Genomic DNA, 25,855 nt, shown 5'->3' with positions numbered 1-25,855 from the left:
GATCTTAGTCCGAAAATCAAGAAACATCAGTTTTTAAAAAAATTATTAGGACTTTGCTAATTCAATTCAATTCAAAACCATGCACTGTACTCATTATGTCAGGATTGTGTTTGCTCCTAGAAATATCTAAATGAATAGGACCTGGTTACTACCCTTTAAAAGCTCACAGGCTGGTGGTTGAGACAGACATTTAAGCATGTCAATGATAATAAAAAGCAATAAATGTTGCTACAGGGGGCCATGTGAGAAGAGAGGACTGCAAAGTTGACACTCAGACTTGTGGGGGGAGGAGATTTGAGAAGGTTTCACTGAGGAGTTGCCATTTCAGCTGGGTCTTAAAGATGAATAAAAGTTTGTCAGACAAGTGAGATAATTGTTATAATTCATTTTCCTTTTGAATTATTTATTTTTTCTACTTACATAAAATTCATCAGATGCCTTGATTTTTTATGCTATTGCTCAGAAAAATCTAGATTTCTCTATATTTTCTTGTTCAACCCATTGTCTCACACATGGGGCACAGTTTTGTGTATAAACCTCAGTGTTATTTATAAAATAGAACTAAACTTTTTTTAGAATTCTAAGCAATAATGTGTCTAAATGCTTAGCACTGTTCCTATGTGTGAGTTAGGATTGTGTTTGGCTGCATGTCATAGAACTCCAACTCCAAGGGCTTAACCAGTTGTTTTCAGAATATCAGAAAGTCCTGAGGGAAGCAGTGCAGGGCTGATATAGAAACCCCAGGATGGTGCCAATGTCCCAAGCTCCTATAAACTTTTTGCGCTGCTTTTCTTAGCATATGGTTTTCTTTTTATGCTTATTGAGTCTTGATCTCAAGATGGTTACTCTACCTCCAGCGTCATGTTCCACTCAGAAAGAGAAGAAAGAAGGAAGGAAAAAGAGAAATGCCATTATCAGGAAAGTAAAAACTTTTCCTGAAATCTCTGTCAGACTTTTATTTATGTGTCAGAGGACAGAACTTTGCATGTGGCCTCCCCTGCCTACAAGAGAATCTGAGAGGGCATATATTTTAGTTGCGTATTTTAGCATCATAAACAAGATTGGGGTTCTCATAGTAAAGAAAAGAAGCATGGATATTGTGTAAGCAACCAGCAGCCTCTGCTACAGCTGGCACACAATAACCACTCAATAATTGGTATTGTCATGGATAAAATACTCAATAAATGTTTGTTCAGTTGGATAGAACCGTCTTCACACTGCCATTCTGGCTGAAGTCACCATCATCTCTTGCTACAGTGAGCTTTTTAATTGATCTCCTTACTTCCATTTTTGCCTTTCTACAATCTATTTCCCGCCAGGAGTTAAAGTGCTCTTTTAAAAATGTTAAATTGACTTAAATATAAGTAGCTAAAACTATAAAATGTAGTTTTTGGAAGAAAATGTAGGGTGGAAGCCCCATGACATTGGATTTGGCAATAATTTCTTGGATATGACACCCAAAGTATAAGAAACAAAAGAAAAAAATAGATAAATTGAACTACATTAAAATTAAAAACTTCTGTGCATCTAAGGACATAACCAACAGAGTGAAAAGACAATTACAGAATGAGGGAAAATATTTGCAAATCTACATCTGTTAAGAGGTTCATATTTAGAATATATAAAGAACTTCTGTAACTAAACAACAACAATAAAACAAATAACCGAGTTAAAAAGTGGGCAAAAGATTTGAATAGACATTTCTACAAAGACAACATGCAAATGGCCTATCGACACATAAGAAGATGTTCCGTATCACTGGCCATTAGGGAAATACAAGTGAAAACCACAGTAAGATATCATCTTACAACCATTAGGATAGGTGTGGAAAAACCGAAAATAGTGTGTTGGTGAGAATGTGGAGAAATTACAACCCTTACGCACTGCTGGTGGGAATGTAAAATGGTACAGTCACTGTGGAAAACAGTATGGCAGTTCTCAAAAAAATTACAAATAGAACTACCTATGATCTAGCAATTCCACTTCTGAGTATATACTGAAAAGAGTGGAAAGCAGGTTCTTGAAGAGATATTTGTACACTCATGTTCATAGCAGTATTATTCACAATAGCTAAAAGGTGGATGCAACTTTGTCATTCAGATAACCTCTCATGACCTGTAGGCCCCACTGACTTGGCAACTCCCAACCTCCCTGACTTTATGTGAGGGCACTCTCCTGGCTCATTGTGTTTTAGTCACCGATCTTTTCATATGTTAAATGTGTTAATCTCATTCTTGCCACAGGGCTTTTGCTCTGCTTTCCCCCTTGCCTGGAACATTCTTCTCTGTTTTTACAGTTTTCTCCTTCTTATCAGCCACATCTAAGCTCAAATATTTTTCTCTAACTTCTCTAACTTTGTGTATGGGTGCCCTCTGCCATACCTTAGTCACTATCTATCATATAGCTTTAATTTATTTATGACCCTTTTCATTATGTGAAATTTTCTAATATGTTTATTACTTACCTCCTTCAGCAGAATTTCGGCTGAATGAGCGCAGACTTTCTGTGGTTTACTCCTGTATTATAAAGGTTGACACGTACAGGCATTCAATAAATATTAGGTAAACAAATAATTGAATTCAGCAAATATTTATTGACTCCTCATTATGTTCCAGAATGTACTAGGCACCAAGCATAAAAAATATTATGTGATTGACTTTATAATGATCTATCAGTAGACTAAAGGCCTTTCCTAAGACTGGAGTTTTAAGGACCAGCACTAACTGCAGACCCACTTTAGAAGGAACGCAGAACTGAGGGATCTAGAGAGGCCCTAGATCTGACACAGATGAACCTGTGTGTCAGACTTCACCTGAGATTACCATACTCTTAGACTTTAAAATTTCATGAAACTACAAGTTCCTGTGTGCCTAAACCTGTTTGAGCTGGGTTTCTGCCCCTTGCAAACCCGAGCCTTAATCCATAAACACATAACAGAGTTGTAGAGAGCCATAGACTCTCAAGGCATTGTCAATGTGCATATGTAAGAAGATGGAGGCAATTTTTTTCTCCAGAGTTCCTATTAGGAAGGAGAAAGCATTTTTTTTTTTTTTGAGAGAGAGAGAAAGAACTGAGACAACAAGGCATAAGTGTAACTTCTCTACATGTGAGAGGGAAGAATGTCATTAATCTAGCAGAAGAAGAAGAAAGGAAAAGAAAGGAAGAGGTTATTTGAGACACGAGTTGTCAAGTTAACCCAACTTCATAATTTCTAAGTCATTAGTAAAGTTATTAAACTTATAAAACATTTGGGTTTAGGCGAATTTGTATGTGTGTGTGTGTGTGTGTGTGTGTGTGTGTGTGTGTGTGTGTGTGTGTATTGGAGTAAGTAGGCAGGATGTGGTGCAGAAGCTAGGCTTTATGCCTAGGTTGACATAGTATGGAATTGAGGCAATATGAATGGAGAGGCAGAGAAAGGCCTGATAAAGAATGTCCCAGAAGTCATAGAGGATATGCCTCTGTGCTTGTGCGTGTGTAGGTAGGGGTTTGTGTGTGTGTATGGTGTGCATGTGTGTGTGATATGTGTGTGTGCATGTGTGTATATGTGTGTATGTGTGTGTGGTGTGCTGGACATTTTTCAGGCTGTGGATTTGAGCTTAGGTCATGTTGGTTCAGATCTCCCAGGGACAAAGGGCTCATGATGCTGTCTTATCTGTATATATATATCTATATTTTTTCTTCTATTAAAATAAATATATTCACAGTACACTATATTTTATTCATATGTTAGTATGAAGTTATGTATATACATATTATAACATCTTGGCTTTATATATAAATATTTTTTATCATACACAGAACTTTTTTCCAAAGCTTTTTTGGCTATTTTAGAAGTTTCAGTGTCTTTTATAAATGTCAACATATTTTAGAAGCTCCATCCTTATATTCTATAATTATTGCGGGGTTGCTATGATCATACCCACATCAAATGCTTTCACAGGAAATTGTTTTCCTTCTAAAAACATGGCCCAATGCCAGAACCTGATATAGATATCTGAGTCAATGGTCAGTGTCAACTCTACAAAGAAATGTTATGAATTTCCAACATATTGTATAATCCAACCTTTCTGAATGACTGATTTTGTTTTAAAAATGAGAAGTAATCACAGTACATACTGTGCTCCATGGCTTGTCACCACGGTGGATCAGAAGAGAGATATTGGCCAGATCTTGGACACAGGACCAGGTCATTCGAGACCTAAGTACAAACTTGTTGTCCTCTATGTGGAAGGCCCACAGACCTTGGGCTGGAGAAAAACAATTCTTAGGGATGCTGGTTGTACCCATCTCACATCCTTATTATTCAGTCCTTTGGCATTTACTGTGCGCTATAGAGCATGAAAAGATGGAGGGAATATCATCTCTATGGAGGTGATGGAAAGCAGTTAAGTTTGCAGGCTTTAGTTCAGTTCTAGTTTCCTCCACCTTAAACCTCTTTTCTCTTTGAGCCCCATTTTCTTTCCCTGTAAAATGGTGATAATTAATACCTACCCTGTAGAGTTGATGTAAGGATTAAGTACAGATAATGAGTACAAAGCATTTAGCACAGGCTCAGTATGTACTTAGAATCCTCTCAATTTCCATCAGTATATCAATGAACTTATTCATTGATGTGAAAAGCAAGTATATAGAAATTAATGAGAGGCTTCAGTAAAATAAAGCTAGATGTAGTAGAAACATCTAGACAAACTATATGCATCACATAGATGATTATATTGTAAATGTTTTGATTTTGATCTCATCTATAGTGATTTGACTGTCTAGTAGATAAAATGAAAATTATTTGAAAAGTCAAATTCTCACAATTAGTTAAGCTCCAAAAAATAATCATGATATTGACATGTTAAACACAATAATAAATCGTGATTTCATGCACCACCTGTTACCTGCACTCCTTACCTGCACTCTCCCCGCTCATTCTATTCTCTTTCAGCCTTATGGGAGGAAGTACGAGTATTGTGACAGATAGTATGAACTTTCCCGTTAAGAAGACCTAAGCTGAAACGCAGACAATTGCTGAACTGCTTGGTTCTTTTTCTCTATAAAAACAGGATCCTCTAACTCACAGTGTTGTAAGTATTTAGTAATTTAGATCTTCAAGTCCTTAGTGAAGGGTCTACTATATACAAAGTAATTAATAAAGTTTTTTATTATTAAAAATTTCTGCTGCATGCTAAATGATAACGTTCTAGACTTTCGGTTGGCCTATTAAATGATGTGCTCTAACATCTTGAAAATGTTGCTATTATCAGGATGTAGTTTATAAAAAATACAGCTATTATCAGGATGTAGTTTATAAAAAATATTCATAAATTACGCATTGGTTAGTTCAGCATTTCTCAAAACATAGTCCAGGGATATCTGGGGGGACCCCAACACACTTTCGTGGCATCTGGAAGATCAGATTCTCTTCTTACTAATACTATGACATCATTTGTTCTTATTACTCTCATTCTCTTATGTGCTTTCTGGCAGACGACTATTTGATGTATTACAAGAGATTGAACAGGCAAGTAGATATAGAAAATCAGCTGTCTTCTTTAAAACAAGACTTTAGAAACATTTGCAAAAATATAAATAATGTCACTCTTTTCATTAACATGTAATTTTTTTGTTTTAGAAAGAATTATTCTTCATAAAAATATTAACATGTAATGGATTTATTATTCATATTTTAAATGAACTAATAAAATATTTTTTAAATTCTCAGTTTTAATTTATGATACGATAAATATTGATAGATATAACACATAATCAGAAGCTCTTTGGAGTCCTCAGTACTTTTTAAGAGTATAAGGAGTCCTGAGTCCAAAATGTGTGAAAGTCACTGATTTTGATACATTAACACCCTTAATATAAAATATTATGTATTAAAAATGTCATAAAAATATATTTGTTGATAAGGGAAAATATTTATGATATATTAAGTGGTAATAGCAGGTTACAAAATGGTATTCTTTATTATCCTATTCTTGTTTTAAATGCATATACAGATGAATAAAAGATTATTTTAAATATTTATGCTTTTAGCCTGTCTGCTTTTTCTGTCTTTTATGTATAATTAGCACAGATTACTTTAATAATAAGAAAAAAACTTTGATTTTGAAAAAAAAATCAGTTTACTAAAGTATCCATGGTTGCCTCATAGCAAACAGATTGATGACTCTAAAGATGTATATTTCTTCCCGTATCTGACTACAGTAGCAAAAATGATTTAAAAACAGTACAAGCTAAATTCTACTATGTATTTTTGGGATGATGGATTTGAAACATTTTGAAATAACAAATAAGAGTACTCACCCAAAACAGCCTTGAAATTTGATAAGGCATTTAAATGTGGACTGAACCAAATTTCAATGTTCTGGAAATATATGGTGTTATAAAGGTAGAACCAGTTGTTCATAGATTAACCTCATGTCTTGTTCTTGAGATCTCAATCTCTCTCTCTCTCTCTCTCTCTCTCTCTCTCTCTCTCTCTCTCTTTTTCTCTCTCATCTAGCTCTCATCTATCTTGTATTAATACTACAAAATGGTAACTTGTATTATTTTCTAATGGTATCATCCTTTGTTAGCAGGATGAGATGGTGTGTGGTTCTTCAGAGTAGGGACAAGGTCTTAAAATTCTTCTGCAACAATTACAGTACCTGACAGATAATTCAATATGTATAAGGCACTAAATAAACACTTGAAATATTTCAATGTTGCATCTTCCTTTCAGAAGTATTATCCCATTAATTCATTCTCATTTCATGTTAAAACCTTCAAATGTCTTGAAAATAAGTCTAGAAGGGGCTGGAAATTTCTTAATATCAAAATGTTTAGTTATTCCTGCAGTTTAAAAAACAAAAATAAGCTTCTCTTCTATAATAATATACAGATTTTTATTACTTAAAAACAAAACATAACTTTCTCACTAATTAAGTAGCTGACAGATTTCACACTCTTTGATGCTAATTGCCTTATTTATGTGTATTTTTCCATTTGAAACAAATACATGACCAAAATGAGCCTATCCAGAAGGAAGGCTGATCTTCTGTATAAGATCGCAAGCTCTGTTGACTTCAAGAAGAAAGAGGAATGAGACAGAAACCTGCTAGAGGATTAAAATTATATGGTGGGTAGGGAATACCTCTGACAAGTAAAACCCATGCTCTGACAGGGGCAGAGGAGAAATGAGTGGTGAGACCAGTTTCCAAATGTGGATTTTTGTTGTTATTGTTGTCATGTTGTTTGTTTTTGTCAGGCCAACAGAATTTGGTGATTGTTGGGTGTGAGGAAAGAGGAGGAGTTGGACTAAGCAAAAATTTCTAGCTTGGAGGACAGGAGATTGGAAAGCCCATCCCAGAGTTGGTGGCAGAAGGAACAGGTTGAAGCAAGGCACGAAGTGGACATAATGACTCAGGTAAACTTCAGTCTGAGACTTTTGTGGTATGTAAGTACTTCTTAGAGTTTTCTCACCACTGATGGACATTAGCCACCCTCAGGCTTTCCTTCCTGTTGCTCTTTGAAGGTGGATGACGTCTTTGACACCAGCTTTCCTCAATTTTATTTTTATATGTCTTGGGTGTCTAGTTTCTCCAGCTTCTAAGACCTAGTAGAAAGTTTCCAAATTTCCTCCAGCTTCACATTATGACATTTGTTTGGAAATCATATTAGAACATCATCTGTTTTTCCAGTTTAGTATGTGGTCTGGTGTTTTCTATTTCCTTCTGTATTCAAAAGTTTCAGATTGTGTTTAGATTACAATCACCTTCGAAGTAGGAAAACTATCTTTTATTACAATTGGTATGAAAGTTTTGAAAGCAAATGGAACCATATTCCAAAAAAGGAGAGCATTGCATTGATCTTCAGAACCTGGAGTTCTGGGAAATAAACTGTACAGGAATAAACTCTATGCTATATTGGGCAGAACCCCAAAATGAGTCTCAGAATAATCTGATTTATTTTAGTTGCACTGTCCCTAATTAACTATGTATGTATGTCACTTAATCTCTTCAGGCTTCAATTCACTGAACTGTAAAATTAAGGGGTGAGATACTCATATAAAGCAAAACGATACTAATAATAATCATAATTAGTATGTACTGATTGCTTATCGCATGTCAGACACTGTGGTAAGCGTGTACATTCTTTCTTAGCAATCCTTTTATCTGGGTTTTCACTCCCTCTTCACAGGTGAAAAAACTGAATCTCAGAGATTTTAAGCAATATGCCCAGTTTCAAAAGCTAGTAAGTGATGCATTTGAATTTAAATCTGGTTCTATCAAATTCCCATCTTTGCCTTTATCCACTAAACCACTGCTTCTCAATGTTTTTACTACTTCTTTTTGGAATTTTCATCTTAGAAACAATAACAAAAAATTATATTGAATGAAATCATGGTGATTTCTTCTCTACTTGTCAAAATCAAAATTTTTAAATCTTGAACAGGGCCAACACTTAGTTTTAGTTGATACTCTAACATGCAGAGAATGCAGTCCAATAGCTGAAAGACGGACGTTGCCCACATTCCTGTTCACACTGTGGGGAGGCCAGGAATTGCGGGGGTGTTTATTGGGCTTGGCTCCGTATGGTGGTGAGCTGCCACCTTATCTGCTTATAGTTAGAGTGCATGCAGAAGGTGCTGTGGACATGATGTTGACTTCACAGTGCTGTTCTGAAGCTTAGGTGGGTGCGTTAGTGACTGACAGCTGTTGCCCCGGGAATACTCCTAAAATGAGTTTAAGATATTACCAGTACTTGTTGGCTGTTAGTTAATGATAACTATTACCGCAGAAGAGATTGACTTCTGTGCAAAAGTAGTAAGTTTAAAAAACTACAGCCCCCTCCCCCTCAAAAACTAGTTAATTCAGGTTGCAGTATCTCCTAAGGGCCAATCACAGTGTTAGGTATTGGGGACATGAAGCTGAACAAGACGTCAAGTGTACCTTCAGGAGCTGCCGGGGAGGAGACAGACAAATTAAAACTATAGTATGCTGAGGGAAGCACCATCCACTAAGAGCACAGAATAGGCTGAATCTTAAAATAATCTCAAGGAGGATTTAAGTTTATGGATGAAGGTCGCTAAAGAGAGGAACCTTCCAGTTACACATCACTAAACTAGATTGTAATCCAGTAGAGCGATCGTTACGCTGCTATCTAAATGAGAGGTTGATGCAGCAGAGTCCATCAAACCAGATTTCCCTGCAGAGGAGATCCTCTAGGGTCTTACGAGTATTTATTGAAAGTTTTCTATCAAGGACCATGTATTTTCAGAAATTAGGCCACAAATATTTGTGAGGAGATTTCTGACATAACAAGACTTTAGAAATGCACCATCATATTAGTTAGAGTAGACTAACTGTTGTAGCAGATAGAATAACAAGTTCAAATTAATTCCAGGTAAACCTGAGGACTCTGCTTTGCAAAGCAGTCAGATTAATGGAGGTTCCGCCATCTTTTATACATAGTTTTCAACATTGCCCTGGGCATGGACATCTGACCAGGATAAGGAGAAAGCATGGAGGGTCTTTTATAAGAGGATTTTATGAGCTAGCCTGGCCGGGAAGTGGTACAAATCACCTCTGGTCACATTTAGTCACATTCGGTCTCTGGGCTATACTGCTAAGTGCCCTTTTCTAAGGCAGTGGGAAAAGGCAATTCAGCTGTGAGCCCAGGAAAATGAAGAAATGGTTTGGTGATCAGCTTATTGTTTCTGCCACAACCGTAGATGGAGATTGGAAGACTAACCCAGAGAGACTTTTTGGACCCCTAATTAGAAAGAGGAAAAAGTTGAAGGGAAGGGAACACGATAATAACACCTGTTACAACAGTTTAAGTTCTCTTCCACCTCTCTCATGGAATAAGGCTGAGTCACAAATCAACAAACACCTCCAGATTTTGCAAGTAGATTTCAGACTGAAGTCTGTAGGAAATCTGTGTCTATATGCAATTTACAACTTTAATGTAAGCTATGAGTATTATATAGTATATTCTAATGATTATACTTCTTATTATGACATCACATTCAAATGTCATAATTTAAGGTATTTCCAGGTGTGTTGGACACCTGAGTTAAGTCATCAAAATTTATATAGATGGAGATACTACATTGCAATTTTTTTTTTAATTTTATTTTAGAAAACTTTTAGATTTACAGAACAATTGAGAAGATGGTACAGAGTTCTCATGTACTCAAACCCAATCACCCCTATTACTCAAATTTATGATGAATTAGTTATAATTAATGGATCAATATTGACACATTACTATTAACTGAAGTTCATATTTTATTTGGATTTCCTTAGCTTCATGTTAGTTTTTCTTAGTTCATTGGTTTTTTTTTTTTTTTTTTTTTTTTTTTTTCTCCCTGTCAGGATGCTACGTTGCATTCAGTCATCATGTCTCCTTAGGTTCCTCTGGGCTGTAACAGTTTCTCAGACTTTCCTGGATTTTGATGGCCTTGAGAAATTTGAAGAGTACTGGTCATATATTTTATAGAATGTTCCTCAATTGGGATTATGTTTTTTTCATAATTAGATTGAGGTATTGTGTTTTTGGGAGGAATACCATGGAAATGAAGGGCTTTTTTAAAAAATCACATATCAAGGGTACATGCTATCGACATGATTTATCACTGTTGATGTTAACCTTGATCACTTGACTAAGGTGGTGGTTGTAAGTTTTCTCCATTCCTAAGTTACTGTGTTACTCCTCTTTTTACATTTTGGTCTTTGGAAAAAAGTTATTATGCACAGCCAGCACTTAATGAATGAGGAGCTATGTACCCCCTCCTTGAAGGTAGGGAATCTACCTAAATTATACGGAATTCTTCTGGGTGGGAGATTTACATTACATTTTTAAAAGGAACCAAAATGAAAGAGGCTAAGTCAATGCTGTGCAATAATGAAATTTTTAAATGCATGGATATGTCTTATATTTTCTTATATATTCTCCTTCAACTAACTTAATAAATAATAATAATTAATAATAATAACTAATATATACTAGTTGTTATCAGACAAACTGAGTCTTAACAGAGCTATCAAGTGGCTACTATTATTACGAAAATTTTGCAGATGAGGAAATTAAGGTTTTGAGAGGCTGGATTATGAGCCATTAAAATAAATCATATAATGCTTTATCCTGCTTAAAAATTTAGAGGCCTACAGGCCTTCTATAATATGACCTAGCTTTTTCTCTTATTTCCTCTCCTCCTTCATTATACTCCAGTCTCAAGGGCCTTTTTTCTGTTTTGAACTCCAACTTACTCTTGCTTGAGAGTCTCTGGACTTTCTGTTCCCTTGGCTCCAGATCCTTGAACGTCTAGTTTTTTGTCAATCGGGTTGCAAGTCAATCTCATGTGTTAAAAGAGACCTTCCCTGGCCAATATGTTTAAATTAGCTCTCTCTTCCCCAGAATTATTCTCCATCACGTTTCCCTGTATCATTTTCTTCATAGAAGTTGCCACTCTCTGGAATTATTTTGGTAATGCTTCTTATTCACTATCCCCCTTTTAGGTTTTAAACTCCATGAGAATGATGTCCATACTTGTTTTGTTCAAAGTCGTGATCCCAGAACCTAGTACAGTACCTAGCACAGAGGGCACTTAGTATTGCAGAATGAATAAGTAAGAAGAACCTGACTCAAGTTATGAGATTAGCTGGTGGAGCTGCTCTTCAAACTCGTTTTTTTTTTTTTCCTAATATCAAAATCAACTCATAACCACTTGCTATAAAGTCTAATAGGCATTCAGCAAACACTATGGATTGGTCCCAGCAGCAATGTTCTCAGAAACTGAAGACAGGGACTCAATAGTTCTCAACTTCTATGAGTCACCTCTGATCAGGATGCCCTATTTGCAGGCTCATTTGTGACAAGCTACCAAACCCTCCAAGTTGGAGTTTCTCTGTGTATAAAAAAGGATAAAAATACCCCTTGCCTCACTTTTGTGAGGATTAAAAGAGATAAATATGTGAAAATTCCATTGAAGTCTCTAAAATATGACATAAATGTTCATTTTTGTCAGAAAGAAAAAGAGAAATACACATTTTCTTCCTCAGTCTGTTCCCCAGAAGATGTGTTGATGAGAGAGGAGTAGCAGGTGGGAAGGAAGACACTGAGCTCTGTTTGGACAGTCTTAGAAGGTGCCATGCCAAGCCTGTATGTTGAAAATTGGGCCCGAAGACTGTCGTGTCACAGTGTTCAATTCAGCAGACATTGGGAGCAGAATATACCACATGTGTTTAAATTAATTTTTCTCCCCAGTTCCTGGGAATAAATCTGCCCAAGTGAAAATTAGTTTCCCTGAAAACTTGACTCCATTATTGATTCACTCTGTAATTGGAAGAAGGCCTCCCTGTCCGAGAGTGCAGACATAATCACCCTCAGCAAGGATATGAAATGAGGTGTCTAGATTATCGGCTTTTGTGACACCCCCAGGTTCTAGTTTACCACCACACAGCTTAAAAGGAATTTGTAATAGCAGTGATGGTGTTCGAGGGTGACGGGTTTTTATCATATTTCACTTATAATTCTTCGAAGACTTCAGTGTACTAAATTGTCTTTGATACTTCATTAGAAGTTCAAAGATACACAAGAAAAATGATTAATCTCTGATTTAAATAGATGCTTAACATGTTTTTCTGTGTGTTGAAGAGGAGTAGGTAGGGTCCTTTGTTATTCTGTCCACTTGATCACTTTAAAAAGAACACAATGAGGTGCTTATCTAAGTTCAGGAGGCTATTATCTGACAGAGTGGGACTAAAACTCAGGTCTTCTAATTCTCAGAGTAGTGCTCTGTCCACAACATACATACAAAGAGTTACATTTTTTTCCTTGAGCTTTTGCATTTCCCCCGTTATTTAGCTCGTGTCACATCCTACTCTTCAGTTTAACACTAACTTTGGTTGAAAAGTAAGTAGATCTCTGTCTCATAAACCCATGTTTCCCTTTAGCAACAAAACTTATTGCAAATGCAGAGGTTTGCTTGCAGAAATGTCCAGAAGTCTTTTGTAGTTGCTGAAGTGCTGGTGAACTTGGAGTTTAAGTGGAAAATATTCTAAGTCTATTCCTAGAAGTGTTTCTCAGATGAAAGAGGCCATGACATTTTAAAGAACACCTTCATATTTTTCATAAGCTTGAGTTGATAGACTTTCTAAGTAACTTGCTATGTAGGTCCTTTTTCCCCTCATGAACCAAGGAGCTAGTATATCATTTTAATTAAAAATTTTTTAATTGTGATAAAATGTGCATAATATAAAATGTATCATCTTAAACATTTTTAAGTATACAATTCTATAGGGTTAAGTTTATTCACATCATTGTGTAGCTAATCTCCAGAACTTTTTCATCATGCAAAATTGAAACTCTATACCCATTAAACAACAGCTTCCTACTTCCCCCTCTCTCCAGCCCCTGGAAAACACTATTCTACTTTCCATCTCCATGAATTTGACTACTCTAAGTACTTCATATAAGTGAAATCATATGTTGTGTGTGTGTGTGTGTGTGTGTGTGTGTGTTTGACTGGCTTGTTTCACTCAGTATAGTGTCCTCAAGTTTCATCCACGTTGTATGTATCAGAATTTCACTCCTTTTTAAGGCCAAATAATATTCCATTGTAAATATGTACCACATTTTGTTTGTTCTTCTGTCAGTGGACACCTGGGTAGTTTCACCTCTAGGCCATCATTAATAATGCTGCTATGAACGTGGGCGTACAAATATCTTTTAAAGACCTTGTTTTAAACTCTTTTGAATATATAACCAGAAGTGGAATTGCTGGATTATATAGTAATTCTATTTTTTATTTTTTGAGGAACTGCCATACTGTTTTCCATAGAAGCCCTACAATTTTGCACCCCTACCAACAGTGAACAAGGGTTCCAATTTCTCTCTATTCTCACTGACACTTATTTTCTGTGTGTGTGTGTGTGTTTTTTTTAAGTAGTCCTCCTAATGAGTATGAGATGGTGTTGATTACATTTTCCAAATGATTAGAAATGTTGAGCATCTTTTCATATGTTTGTTGGCCATTTGTATATCCTATTTGGAGAAACATCTACTCAAGTCTTCTGCCCATTTTTAAATTTTTTTTTAACTTGAGTTGTAAGATTTATTATGATTTGTACACATTTTATCCCATTCTGTAGGATGCCTTTTCACTCTGTTGATTATGTCCTTTGATGCATAGAAGTTTTTGATTTTGTGGTAGTCCAGTTTATCTATTTTTCCTTTTGTTGCCTATGCTTTTAGTATCATACTCAAGAAATCATTGTTAAATTCAACGTCAAGAATATTTAGAATATTTACTACTATGTTTTCTAAGGGTTTTAAGCTTTAGCTCTTAAGTTTAGGTCTTTCATCATTTTTTTCTTTTTTTTTCTTTTTTTTACTAATTTTTATATATGATGTAAGGTAGGGATCTAATTTCGTTTTTTTTTTTTTCTCGTACGGATATCCAGTTTTTCCAAAACCAATTATTGAAGAGATTATTCTTTCTTCATTGAATGGTCTTCCTACCCTTGTGGAAAATTATTTGGCCATGTAAATGAAGGTTTATTTCTGGGCTTTCTATTTTATTTCATTGGCTTATATGTCTGTCTTATGCCAGTACCACACCATTTTGATTATTGTAGCTGTGTAATAAGTTTTGAAATCAGTGTGAGACCTTTGACTTTGGTCTCCTTTTTAAAGATTGTTTTGACTATTCAGTCTCCTTAGGTTTAGCATGAATTTTAAGATGAATTTTTCTATTTGTGCAAAAAATGCTGTTGAGATTTTGATAGAGATTGCATTAAACCTGTAGATTGCTTTGGGTAATGTTGATATCTGAACAACATTGGGTCTTCCAGTCCATGAACACAGGTTTTCTTCGCATTTATTTGTGTTTTCTTTAATTTCTTTCAGTAATGTTTTGTAATTTGCAGAGTACACGTTTCTTGCCTCCATTAAATTTATCCCTAGGTAATTTATCCTTTTTGGTGCTATTAATAGAATTGTTTCTTTTTTGTATTGTTCACTGTTGGTGTATAGAAATACAACAATTTTCATATATCGATTTTGTATCCTACAACTTGGCAGAATTTGTTTACTTTAACAGCTCTTTTTGTGGAATATTTTGGGTTTTCTACATGTAAGATTATGTTTTTTACAAACGGAGATCATTTTACTTCTTCCTTTTCAATTTGGATGTCTTTTATTTTTATTTTGCCTAGTTGCTGATAAGAGCTTCCAGTACTGTGTTAGGTAGAAGTGGTGAAAGTGAGCATAATTGTTATTGAATAAAAATGTTGTCCTGTGTCAAAGACAATAGGAACATATAGCAAACTGATTTCAAAGGAAAACGGTGAAACTGATAAGACTTAGAGGAATTTCTATAGGGATATTCTTAGGCTCGTGGTTTGCTTTTTACTCTCAATGTGCTACAGCCACACATCACATTCTATGCCACAATCACATGTGACCTAGATCAGCGGTCTCCAACCTTTTGGCACCAGGAATGGGTGCTGCAATGAGAATGCCCGATGATCTGAGGTGGAGCTGAGGTGGTGATGCTAGTGCTGGGAGTGGCTGCAAATACAGATGAAGCTTTGCTTGCTTGCCTGCTGCTCACTTCCTGCAGTGCAGCCCGGTTTTTAACAGGCCATGGACTGATACCAGTTCATGGCCTGGAGTTTGGGGATCCCTGATCTAGACCATGATCTCATTCAATTCATATTCATGGAGGAACAGATACTAATATAGCCACTGAAGATTTAGAGAACAAGATGCAGGGTCCTTGTTTAATGGAACTTACAGTCTAGTTTGGATATACGTGTGTGTGTGTGTGTGTGTGTGTGTGTGTGTGTGTGTGTAAGGGTTAAACTAAAGTATAATCAAATAGACAATAAGGAAAAATTGTGGAAAGTGTTAAGTCTTATAGAGAGCATATAACAGGATTGTTGGATAGTGACTAGGGGATGGGTAGAGACATCTTATCTGTAAAGATGACTTCAGCCATGACGTAAATGAGGGGAAAGACTGAGATATGTGAAGACGTTGGAAGAATATTTTAGACAGACAAACCACAAGTACACCAGTCTATGGCAGGAATAAGTTCGGCATGCTTACTATTTTGTTCTCATTATTTGTATCTCCAGCATTTAACTTAGTGTCTGACTCTAATAGGCACTCAAAAAGTATTTATTGAATAAGTGAGACTGGGTATATACTAAACATCTTGGGATGAAATGAAATGTGCATACTTTATTTCTTAGACACTTGGAAAACCTGAGGTAACAGATAAGCTTCCTCAATTCTCTTTCATTTTATCTCTCTGTACCCAAATTACAACACCGAGCTGGATTTTGGGAATGAGGTGTATATTGGGACTGTGACATTCACTTAATTTTTTCTCAGTTTATCTGAACTTAGCCTTCATTCAACTAATTAAATGAATATTATTCAGCACCTACTAAGTGTCAAGCATTTGGGATAAATGTGCTAGCAAAGAGATACAATCCTTTCCCTCCAGGAACATAAAGATTGTTAGAGATAGAGATATTGAACAAATTATTTCACAATCCACACTTAATTATAATCATATTAAGTACTGTAAAGTATAAGTATGGTGTGTCATGGAGAATGTAATTAAGAATTAATGTAATTTAGAAATCTAGAAAAAGTTTTTTTGAAAAAATGACTTTTAAACTGAGACCTGTAAAAATAAAATGATTGAATTGAATATTTTGCTACTTCCTCTTTGGCTTTGAAATCCTGTGACCATATTCTCACTTTAAACACTTTAAATTCTTATAATGATATCTAGGCATAGAGATGGGTTGTAATTTTAAGGCATGAAACCAACTTCATCTACCACAAATGACTCTATAATAAGAGGCACACAGGGTCCTAGGCCAAATCAGCTAATATGATGTCCTACAAGAATATGGATAAGTTCATGATGTCTCTGTACTTGTTCCACCAATTTTTCTAACTTCCTGTGTTCTCATTCTTGTTGGCCTGATTTACCTCCTCAGTTAACCTGTTAACACATCTTTAGTCTGAAAACTGAAGGGATTTGACCGAGGACAAATGCACATTATTAGTAATGGAGACAAACCTGATTTTGAATTTGAAAGAACAGATTAAGATAATTCTAAAATACAGACTCTATATATTGGTGAGGATTCAAACAGCTATAATATATGTCATTTTTTCTGAGCCGTCTTCTTTCTTTGGGACCAGTCACACGTACACTGCTCACCTTCATACTAAATGGAGAACATGAAATTCTTCATCCATAAAGATGGCTTTTCAAGGTCTGTTCTCCTCTAGAGCCCAGACAATGCAGCTGAGAGGTGCTGTCCAGCAATCGTAGTAGAGAATATCTTCTTGGGCATTTTATTAGAAAATATTGGAAGACTAAGTCACTTTAATTCAACCATTCATTGATATTTAAGTCTTCCTTATGATTTGCTGATTAGCTAGTAATTGAAAAAACCCATACAGAGAGCTCATTGCCTCCTTAAGGCAGGTGACTCATTCCTTTCTTTTAATGGCTCTATCTGTAAGGAGCTAGACAATATCTAGCTCCTTAGAATGTCTCCTCAATTGCTCCTATTTATTTTCTGCTCAAACAGGCATAGAGCTAGAATTTTGGCCCATTTTATATGTGGAATTTAAACAACACTGAATGCTTCTCTTCCTTGTCATAGCGATGCGCTAAAACAACCTGTTCACACAAATTGTGCAAATTGTAACTGCCTGGAAAGTTAGAAAAATTCAATGAAAAGAAACAAACAAAAAACAGAAACAAAAAAAACCCCCACAAAACTGAAATTTCACTTTAAAAGCACCATAAAAATGTGCTGCTTTCACTGCAAATATTTCAGCAGAACCTGTTTCCTACCTAAGAACGTGTTGGGGAACTCTATACTCAATCCTCAGAGCAGACCAAAGTTATGCGTGGTAAGTGCCAAGCACAAGGGTTAATAGAGCCAAGGAGAGAAAGAAAAGTCATATTACACTCAATTTGCTGCTCTTCCTGTACCAGTGGTACACATAGAAAGAGAAATAACCTTACCGGGAGAGACAACTGGGGTAAATGTCTTTTTGAAAGCAGAAAGATTCTCTCTCACATCAGTAGGATTAAAGGCATATGGAGAGAAATAATGAGCTATACTAAATATAGAACATCATCTTATGCAAATGCTTGTACTGAAGAATAGCTGTCTAAATACTGAATGTATATAAATTATAACCATTAAAACAAGAGAATATCGAAATATAGACAATGGATACTTTTATATTAAATGTAGTTAAAGAAAGTTACTTTTCTCTTTTCTTTTTTTCTTTTTTTCTTTTTTCTTTTTTTTGGAGGAATGTATCTCCTTAGAACTAGAGGGAAAATGTTTACATTATGACACCAGTTCTTAAAATTAAACTTTAACCCATGGAGTTGTTGTTCTCAGGATTATACTAATTGCTAACTTTTACTAAAGCACCTATAGGCCAATATCTTTATACTATCCCATTTAACCCCCAGCCCTATAAGATAATATAATACTTTCCTTATTTTTAGATAGAGAAACTAAAGTTTTATGAAGTTAAGCAAATTGCTAAGTTTGCACAATCAGCAAATGGAAGAGCCAGACTTTGAACTCAGGTTAAGTGATTCAGAATTCAGGCATAATATGTTTCTCCCTGACACCCAATTATTGGGTAAGTAAGGAGGACCGACGGGGAGGAAAGCAAGATGAGGTGCTGGACACTCTCTCTCCTAAGGGTAAACTTGGGTCTGAATAGAGTGTCATCTGAGATGAGGACACGTAAAATTAGGTTAAAAAAATCAGGTGGTGGCAGGGAGCTATCAGGCAGGAAAAGATACTTCGGTCAGAGGGAATTATATGAGCAAAAACATGGAGGAAAGAGCGTATATGTGGTACTGTGATGTATCTGTATAGATGGAGCACCATGTGAGGATGAAGATGAGGGGAGTGATATGACAAATTGTACTTTCCAAAGATTGCTCCCACAGTATCTCCTGTCCTACATGCTCTTCTATAGCCTTGCGACTGCCCCTGCCCACCCCCAATTACCAGATGGATCCTAATCCTCTCCCTTTGAATATGGGTGGACTTGTGACTTGTTTCTAACCAATACAATGTGATGGAAACTACGCCAAGTGCTTTCTGTGGCTAGGTCATAAAAGGTGATGTTTCTGCATTGTTAGCTGGAACATCCGCCCTAGGAGCTTTGTGTGCTATGGGAAAAGTCCAATGACCCTGAGGTCACCATGCTATGAGGAAGTCCATGACACATGGAGAAGCCATTTATAAGTATTCTAGCTGACAGTCCCAGATGAGGTCCCAGCCAACAGACATGTGACATAATCACAGACACCAACCATTAGACATGTGAGTGGATATATTTGCAGATGATTCCAGCCTCCAGTTGTTAAATCATTTCAGTCTTTAAGTTGTCCCAGCTGAGGCCCCATATATTGTGAAGCAGAAACAACAGTCTTTGTTTTGTCCGGAATTCTTCACCCAACCAATGGTTGTTTTATGCCACTAAGGTTTGGGATGACCTGCTATGCAGCTACAGTAATTGGAACAGATGATTGTATTGTGCAAGCAGTTGACTAAATATGTCTGGAGTTCAGGAGAGAGATCTGGGCTGGAAATTTAGCTCTCAAGAAATTTCTGCATTTTAAATGAGAGCTGAAGCCTTAAGAAGACATGGAATAATCCAGAGGAGTGTGTAGAATTAAAAGAGATGAGTGCTAAGAATGTAACCTGGGGACATATCAACGTTGAAGAGGCAGAAAAAGGATGAGGAACAATAAAGAGACCAAGAAGGAAGCATCAGAAGAAGGAACAAAATTGAGAGAGAGGGTTATTTAAACAGGTAAAGGATAGGAATGTTTTATGAAATTCTAAGAGATTAACACTCTCAGATGATGTAGAGAGAACATTGGAAATGTGACCATGGATTTAACAATAAACAAGTGCCCTTGTTCAGAGAAGTTTCAGAGAGAAGCGAGGGTGAAGGACAGACTGAGGTGTAATGAAAAGTGTGTGCCTTGCATAGTAGGCGCTTACTAAATATTTTTTGAGTAAATTAATCTGAAGTGATGAAATAGAGACACGTTGGTTACAGATAGAACAAGAAATAATTGTCAGAAAGTGAAGATCCCGGGAATCTTGGTAAGGGGTAGGGGTGGGGGAAAGAAAAGCGATTTTAACATTTGCAGGTGAAGTTGCAGCATACCTTTCTTCCAGTATCTATCCTTTGCTGCCCTTGGCCCACAACAGCATCTGGCATAAGACTTGTACAGAGCACACACCCCACAGTGGCCAGAGCTCTCTAAAGTTCCAGCCTTGAGACCTTTTTTTCACCACATCACAGCACTGCCTGGATGACAGTGACATGGATGAGTTGTCAACAATTTCCAGAATGTACAGTGTTTTGTTTAATAAGAAGGCAGGAATTGAGGGAAGGAGAGAGCAGTCAGCCAACTAAAAAATGTCACAAATTGTGATCTAATATACAAGTGCCATGGAAAAGTTAACATCTATTCTGACAGCACCTTCCTTCTTCCAAAAGCCCATAACACTCTATAACTCAGGTTTGTTCTGCAAATCACCTAATCCAGCACAAACACACCACTTCCTTTGTGAGTATACTAGAGGGAAAAGAGAGGAGGTAGGCAGGATAATACTTTCAGACAATTTAATATTCTGATTTTTCACTTAAAAACAAGTCTAGAACCAAACACATTGGTTTAAAAAAAAAAAACAATAGGTTGGTTTTTTAAATTAACTTCATACTTTTTGTTTTACATTATCAATTTAAGCTGATTTTGAGGTAAATTTCCCTGCCATGGATTCTTTACAGGTGACTTAGGGATGAATTATAACCAAAACCTGATGTTTAGTAAGTAGGAGAGAATCCTTGTCTAAATATACATTATAATACCAGCATTAAAAGGATAGTATTTTAATTTGGCTGCCATTCAAGCTCAATGATCCTCTGTTAGGCTGAAGTTTGTCCTGAGCTGGAGAAATTCTAGGTCAATGGAAAATTATGATTGCTTGAAGCAAGTTAGGAAAATGAGTGAATTATGGATCTTTGCCACATCATGTGCCTAAGAGGCCAACTTAGACTAATCAGGATAGCAGATATCCTTTTTAAAATGATCATTGAATACTCTTGCCTGATTTTCACTTGCCAAATATTGCAGGGGGATAGTCTTCTCTAAGCTCTTAAATTCTAAAGCAGCTTGTTATGAGAAACATTAATATCACATAATCAGCTTGTTCTAAAGAAAAAAATCAGCTTTCAGTCTTTTCCATGCCCTGGGACCTTATTTCCAGATGAAAGCCTTGAACTGGTATCCTCTTATTATGCCACTGAAGCCAAGTAAAGAAGCTGCCAACAGTATGCCATTCGTCTTGCCAAATCATTGTGATACACAAATGTTCTCCCCATTTCCCCAAATTCGTTATCAACTGAAAGTACATAAAAATGCTCCAGAACCCTTTTTCATCCTTAGCAGGTGTTAGTGTTCAAAAATCACATAGAAATGGCTTCATTCGAGAGGAACATTAAAGTCAAGTCAAGGAGTCTTCAGAGTGGTCCCTTCCATAGACATTTCGGGTCTAGAATGGTCTCTGTAAGATGGACGCCCAGTGAGACAGACTCCAGTCTGTGTTTGTACTGGTAAGCTTTTAGGGAACCCCTGTTGCAGACTTTCTTTTATCCTCAAGCCAAGTGGTATTTAATTGTGTATTTAATTGTCAACCTGATTGGACCAAGAGGTGCTTAGATACTTGGTTAAACTTTATTCTGGGGTGTGTCTGTTAGAGTGTTTTTGGATGAGATTAACATTTGAATTAGCAGAATGAGTGAAGCAGATTGCCCTCCTCAGTGTGGATGAGCCTCATCTAATTCATTTAAGGCCTGTGTAGAACCAAAGGGTGAGCAAAAGAGTATTCATTCTCTCTTCCTGACGCTCAAACCAGGACATTGCTTTTCTCCTGCCTTGGAACTCCTACTCAGCCTGGAACTTAGAACTTTGGACTGCAAATCTGGAATTCTCATCCTCTGTAATCACATGAGCCAATTCCTTTAAATGAATGAATGAATAAATAAATAACATAAGTAAATAAATATGTGTCTATTATTGGTTTTGTTTCTCTAGAGGACTTGGACAGATATAGGCCTCTTTTCACTCTTTTCATGCTCTTCCTGGTCCCAATGTTCAGGCTGCAAAATAAGATGCGGATCATGGCAAGGTCTTGGTGTGTGGAACTGTGCACTGTGACCCAGTGTTTCACACACAACACTGAGAAAGGGGCTTTACTTCTGTCACTCAGATGGTTAAAATAAGAGTGGCTGTCATGTGGAAGATAGCATGATTATCTCCTCTCCTCACTTCAATCTTTCTTGGATTGTTTGATATGACAGCTCATTTATAGGGAGTTCCTTGTTTAGAAAAAATAAAAATACAAAGCAGATGATCAACAAATTGTTCTTCAAAACATCATTTAATTGACCACCTGGATTCAATTGTCTAGTTTGCCAATTTTTTTGGTCTCTTTAATACTAATATGTCCAGTTGCTCACCTGCTGGCAGGTTATTTTAGTACAAATTAGCAACTCACCCTGAAGAGGGCCATGGGACATGGAAAGAAATGAAAGTAGAAGCAGTCGATGCTACTTCTTTCTTTCTTTCCGGTTTGGTGGAAGTAAGGTTGAGGTTTAGAAATTATACCTGGGTTTTTTGGTGGCTTTTACTGGGGAAAAAAGAAGGGAGCATATTCCACCTCAAAAGATCAGTTCCATTTCTTATGCTGTTACAATTTAGGAGGCATGCATGTCAGCAAGTTCATTAAAATGGCAACTAGTAATCTTATACATCAAAGAAGAGCTTGGGGAGAGGTTGTGTGAGACTTCGAAAGAAGAATGTATTTTATTATTTATTTGTTTGTTTGTTTGTTTGCTTGTTTTTAGAGTTAAAAGGAAAGTTTATTAGAAAAGGAGTAACACTCCACAGACAATGTGGTCTCCTCTCAGAGGCAGAGAGAATATATCTTAAACGTATAACTCAGGTACTCAGATTTACTTGGGACATAGAAAATATTTCTACAAGAAAATTTAAATAAAATTTATAATAATGATTAGATTGATAGGAAGATGCAGAATAAACTTTGGAAATCACCATTGCTTAAATTTATCATTATTTTTCTTCATGGTCTTTTCTCCTATTTTCTTCCTTAAAAGTTTGATTTTTATTTTGGAGTATCTCAAGTTCTAAGAGTAGACATTATTTCATTTAGAAAAGACATCCTAAAGATCCTCAAGTCAAAGATTAATGTTTTTATTTTCTTCTTACTATTTGCCATGCTCGTTAGCACAAATGGGGGACAATTCACTGATACTTTATTGGCAGATCCTAAAATCATATTTTGTACACAATGTCTCATTGAGGATAGTTCAGCATCATTATGAGTCTTATCTTCCCTATGTAGAGTTAGTCAAGGAGCTGGGTCTTGCTAAAGGGCAGAAATCTAAATCTTGTCTTGTCTGACTTTATTTTGGTGGGGGAGGGAGCATAAAAATACCTTATAATGCTTTTACAAATACAGATTCTTTTATACTTGGTATTTCAAATGGTCTTTTTAAAAATGTATATACAGTCTTCTAAAGAAATGGGCCACTTTTTAAGGTTCGTAAAGCTAATCTTTGTTTTCAAAAGATACCTTGTGATATAGACTGTCAAATGATACTACCACCTAAGAAGTAAGAATAATATTTTTTGTTAGTGTTGTTACTTTTTAAAGTATCCTAGGAGAAACCCATAAGGAAAGACTCAAAAGAAACTCTCTGGTCTTTTAAATGATTTTCATTTTTACATCCAAGATTCAATAATGCTTTCCTCACTAACCACAACACAAAGTGGGAAAGATTCTATCCGCAGCTAGGGAATCACTTTCTATCTGCATTTAGTAAAGTTTTTAGAACTCTTATGCCAAACCCCCATGAGGAAAATTACATAGCAAGTAATTAGTCAAGCATGGCTGCTGATAAACCATTTATCTTGGTGAAACTCTCTCTCACTTTCTAATCTCACAGCCATGCCCAAAGCAAAGTTTTATTTGTGAAGACTGCTCATCAGAAAAAATAATCTAAAGGAAAGCATTTCCTCTATCATCTCTCTCTCTCTCTCTCTCTCTCTCTCTCTCTCTCTCTCTCTCTCTCTCTCATCTATTATTATCTATTATCTCCTCACTATAAGCCTTAGGAGCACAAGGACTATTTATTCATCTCTATGTGTTCCACAGCACTTAGCCAGGAAATTAGGTAGGTTTTGAAGAATTGAATTATGTAACATCATCTTCCAAATGTCTGAAGACCAAAGTCCAAGGTACAGAGAGATAGCTGGTAGACTTCTAAATCCCAATATCACCATTTCTACATGATAACTTGAAAGAGATATATGGCCAAGATATTATAGCAATAACAACAAACTATGACTTATGTGGGTGGTACAGATTTTAAAAATGCATGACGACAGACTTTATTATTTGATTTTTCTAATGTGGTATGAGTATTATCCTGCTCACTTTACATATAGGGGTCTGTGGGTCAGAAAAATTAAGTGAGTGGTCTTGGAATACACAGCTAATGAGTGCTCAAGTCAGGATCGACACAGACTAAATGCTCTTGTCAATGCCCTAAATGAGATAAGGAAAAAACAAATCAGTCAGTTTCCTGTATGGTCCCAAATATGTATTGTCTAAAAGTCTGAGAATGATGAGTTATTGACAAGGGGAAGCAAAGAAAACTGAGTTATCTAAATATTCTACACAAAATAAATGGTTATCTCAAAAAATAGATAACTGAAAAAAATAAGCTATAAGTCATTTCTCTGTTTCCCATCTCACCTATATGAATTGATGCACCAAGAAATTCCTCTGTGATTATATCTTTACAAGTAACATATTGGTAAGTGACTATATACAGTATTTCAAGCCCAACCAGTTTTTCTAAAGTCAACACACTACTCTGTGAGCATAAACATTTGTGTGGAATCTGTGGCTTTGCAATAATTGTTCTCTCATGAGTATCTCTCTGACAACATTGTAAGACTTCGCACATTGCAACCTTTCTACCTTCTAACCCATTTCTCTTTGTTGAGAATTCTGCTAGTACTTGTGGCAACTAAAACCAGATCGAGAGAGGTTTGGACTTAAGTATAAGTATCTGGTCAGCCTGACTTGCTTGAATCTGGGCCACATGACTGTATAAATTTTCAAATTCCAAATTTCTATTAGGAAAAAACAAACAAATAATCTCTGAAGAGAAGGTTGGTTCTCTTGGTCTTTGAGAAATAAGTTGCTACCAAAAATACTAGACTAGTGGCTACTGAAAAAGAGAAGACAAGAGACGAATAAAAAATCTTACTCCAGGAGAAGAGAAGCTAACCCCAACCACCCTTCATCTCCCACAGCAGTGGAACCAGACAGCTCTCAGGAATTTTAGCTATGATATCCTGACGTTCATTACTATGACTAGGTTTTTCATTGAACTTAATCCTTTTTCAATGATGTCCCTTAAATTTTAGCAGACTAAACTAGCTGGCCAGTTGACTGAATTTTTAACTAAGCAGACTTGAATTTTTAAAAGTCTAGGGAAGAAAGCAATGGGAGAATGGATCTGGTGAAGGCCTTCCTTGGGTAACCTGGCTTGTTTTGGTTCAAGCAAAAAGACAAAGCCTTTCAGAAGCTACTTCTTTCATGAAATGACACTGTCCTTCCATATGATCTATACTCTCTGCTCTAGAGTATTACCCTCTGTGAAGACTCCCCCTCACAGAACTGTCCCT

At 36.1% G+C, this 25,855-nt stretch overlaps 1 long non-coding RNA gene across 2 annotated transcripts in view; it reads left to right on the top strand.

Moving 5' to 3' along the window:
* The first annotated feature begins 4,938 nt into the window (after positions 1–4,938).
* Positions 4,939–25,855, top strand: part of LOC107498254 — a 35,448-nt gene continuing 14,531 nt past the window's right edge. Inside the window, exons 1-3 of one of the 2 annotated variants that reach the window (XR_001593991.2) lie at positions 4,939–5,072; positions 7,244–7,402; positions 8,176–8,229. This is a non-coding gene — a long non-coding RNA (uncharacterized LOC107498254). The remainder of the gene's footprint in view (positions 5,073–7,243; positions 7,403–8,175; positions 8,230–25,855) is intronic. The other variant, XR_001593992.2, reaches the window with a different exon arrangement.

This window comes from Rousettus aegyptiacus, unplaced genomic scaffold (genome assembly GCF_014176215.1).
Source record: "Rousettus aegyptiacus isolate mRouAeg1 unplaced genomic scaffold, mRouAeg1.p scaffold_m13_p_5, whole genome shotgun sequence".
NCBI lineage: Eukaryota > Metazoa > Chordata > Mammalia > Chiroptera > Pteropodidae > Rousettus > Rousettus aegyptiacus.
This window is presented reverse-complemented; position numbering and strand designations above follow the sequence as displayed.